Source organism: Mirounga leonina, unplaced genomic scaffold (genome assembly GCF_011800145.1).
Source record: "Mirounga leonina isolate KUSES-001 unplaced genomic scaffold, KU_Mleo_1.0 Mir_114, whole genome shotgun sequence".
Classification (NCBI taxonomy): Eukaryota; Metazoa; Chordata; class Mammalia; order Carnivora; family Phocidae; genus Mirounga; species Mirounga leonina.
Window position 1 is genome coordinate 39894866 of NW_023270265.1, and position 2936 is coordinate 39897801.

Genomic DNA, 2936 nt, shown 5'->3' on the forward strand with positions numbered 1-2936 from the left:
CTTCCTTCCTTCCTTCCTTCCTTCCTTCCTTCCTTCCTTCCTTCCTTTCTTTCTTCCTTTCTTCCTTTCTTCCTTTCTCTGAGAGAGAGAGCACACAGAGGGAGAGGGGGAGGGAGAGCCTACTGCCCGCTGAGCAGGGAGCCCAATGTGGGGCTGGATCCCAGGACCCTGGGATCATGACCTGAGCCGAAGGCAGACATTTAACCGACTGAGCCACCCAGGCACCCCCTAACTTTTTTTTAATGGTTGAAATTATTTTTTATTGTTTCAGATTTCAGGGGGGAAAAAAATCACAACCTACTATTTTACTTGAAATGTATTACTATTTGTTTTATGCTGAAAGAATGAAATGTATTTTCTGTATGGGAAATTGAGCTGCTTTTTATGTATTTGGATAATGAAAGGATGGCTGGTGTTTGAAACCACATAGTCATACACACAAGGAGAAAACCTTCAGTTTGTTAATTTTACTATTGTTTATTAATAATTCAATGTTCTATTTGCTGGCTTAATTTCAAAGAAGTTCATCTACTTTCTGGGCTACATATAAGGAAAGAAACCTCATTACCGAATCTATGAGAAGCAAATGAAGCCTTCTTTTACATAAATCATATAGAAATATGCCCACTCGAGCTGAACAAATGCTTCATACTAGAAGTGTATTGCTTTAGGCCATAATTTTAGTAGATTATGAGAAAATATTTGCAATTTAATTTTATGTTAAGTTTTATAAGCATGAAATATCAATCTCTTGGGTGATATGTGTGATGAAGAATGAGTTTCTGTAATGACAGTCTGCTTATTGATTTTTTTACGCTTTTAAAAATGATAATACCCATTGGTATCATTATGGTTAGTAGTATAAGGGCTTCTGATGTGAACTCCGGTTTTGTGGGTTTATCACTCAGTCATAAAAATTTGCCCTGGGTTAAAATTAAACACACAAAGTCTCTTAGAGAGTGTTTTTTCCTTCACAGATGGTGACAGAAGAAATTTGAATAGAAAGAAACATTCGTCTATATACATTGTCCTTTTTTTGCATTTTAGCAGTTATCAAATGAAATGTCAATATTTACCAGTTCCCACTTTAAATTATTTGATATGTGTAGTTTAGTTTGCTTACTGGTATGTTCCATAAAAGTAATTTCAAGTATAAAGAACTAAGTAAAGTACCGAATATAAAGATTTTTGGAAATAGGGCCACAAGCCTTATAATTAGTGCAATAACAAGAAGCTAATAATGGCAAGAAACGATATGACATTTATTCAGTATCATGAAGGCCAAAATTAAGTTGGTTTTATCCCTAAATTTTGGAATATTATTTTCCATCTGTGTGTTCAAATGTATATAAATTCTGTTGCCTTTTTCTTAAATTTTCAGGTTTAACTGCTATTGGTATAGATAGCAGGGTGCCCATTTTTATAGCAGGGTTTCTCAAACTTGGCACTATTGACATTTTGGCCCATGTCGTTCTTGGTTGCAAGAGGGGAGTCCTGTGCAACTTAAGACATTTAGCAGCATCTCTGGCCTCTAAACTCTAGATGCCGGTAGCACCTCCCACCCCCAGCTTTGACAACCAAAAATGTCTCCAGACATTGCCAAATGTCCCCTGGGCAGAGCGGGGTGGGCAAAATTGTCCCCAGTTGAGAACCAGTTTTATTTTAAGCTTATTATAATTGTACTTCTACTTTTATTAAACTTTAACCAGTTAAGAAAGCAATTACAAAAAAATTAATATTAGTTTATTTCTATGAGTTTATTGTTTCTACTTCTAGTAATTAGAAAATTTTATACTGTCTATATTATTGGAATTCTTTCATAATGATTATGGTTTTCTTTTTTAAATTAATCTGCCGTGTTCAGATTATTTGTTGGACTCTATCTTGATGCCATCCTTTAGTGTAGAGAACCAGTACTTACATTCACAGTGGTTTAATGGTTTCTGCTTTAGGTAATCATTTCCTCTTTATAAATACCAAGAAGCTTACTTATTTAAAAGATTCTATTTTGAAGATTGTGGGATCATTAATTAAACATATTAAGGTAGCTAACTTGTAGACTATTGCTATGATTAACACTTAAGTCAAAGGTTGGGTTAATTCATTTTTTTTTATGTGCCAAGCATTTTATTTGTTTATTTATACACACACTGCAGTTTATATTCACTATATTACTTAAACCTCAGATATGGTAGTCTTCAATCCACATGTTATAGATGAGGAAATACGGCCTTAAAAAGTGCAATGATCTCTAGAATCATCCAGAGTTGCCTTTTTTTTAACTTTTTTTTATTATGTTATGTTAATCACCATACATTACATCATTAGTTTTTGTTGTAGTGTTCCATGATTCATTGTTTGCATATAACACCCAGTGCTCCATGCAGAACGTGCCCTCTTTAATACCCATCACCAGGCTAACCCATCCTCACACCCCTCTCCCCTCTAGAACCCTCAGTTTGTTTTTCAGAGTCCATAGTCTCTCATGGTTCGTCTCCCCCTCCAATTTCCCCCCCTTCATTCTTCCCCTCCTGCTATCTTCTTTTTTTTTTTTTAAACACATAATGTATTATTTGCTTCAGAGGTACAGATCTGTGATTCAACAATCTTGCACAATTCACAGTGCTCACCATAGCACATACCCTCCCCAATGTCTATCACGCAGCCACCCCATCCCTCCCACCCCCCACCACTCCAGCAACCCTGTTTGTTTCCTGAGATTAAGAATTCCTCAAATCAGTGAGGTCATATGATACATGTCTTTCTCTGATTGACTTACTTCGCTCAGCATAATACCTTCCAGTTCCATCTACGTCATTGCAAATGGCAAGATTTCGGGGTTTTTTGATGGCTGCATAATATTCCATTATATATATATGTGTGTGTGTGTATATATATATATATATATATATATATATATATATATATATATATAT

At 35.2% G+C, this 2936-nt stretch overlaps 1 protein-coding gene across 1 annotated transcript in view; it reads left to right on the plus strand.

Annotated features, from left to right (window-relative positions):
* CCDC172 (coiled-coil domain containing 172) overlaps positions 1–2936 on the plus strand; it is a 56455-nt gene that overhangs the window by 36077 nt on the left and 17442 nt on the right. The window lies entirely within an intron of this gene.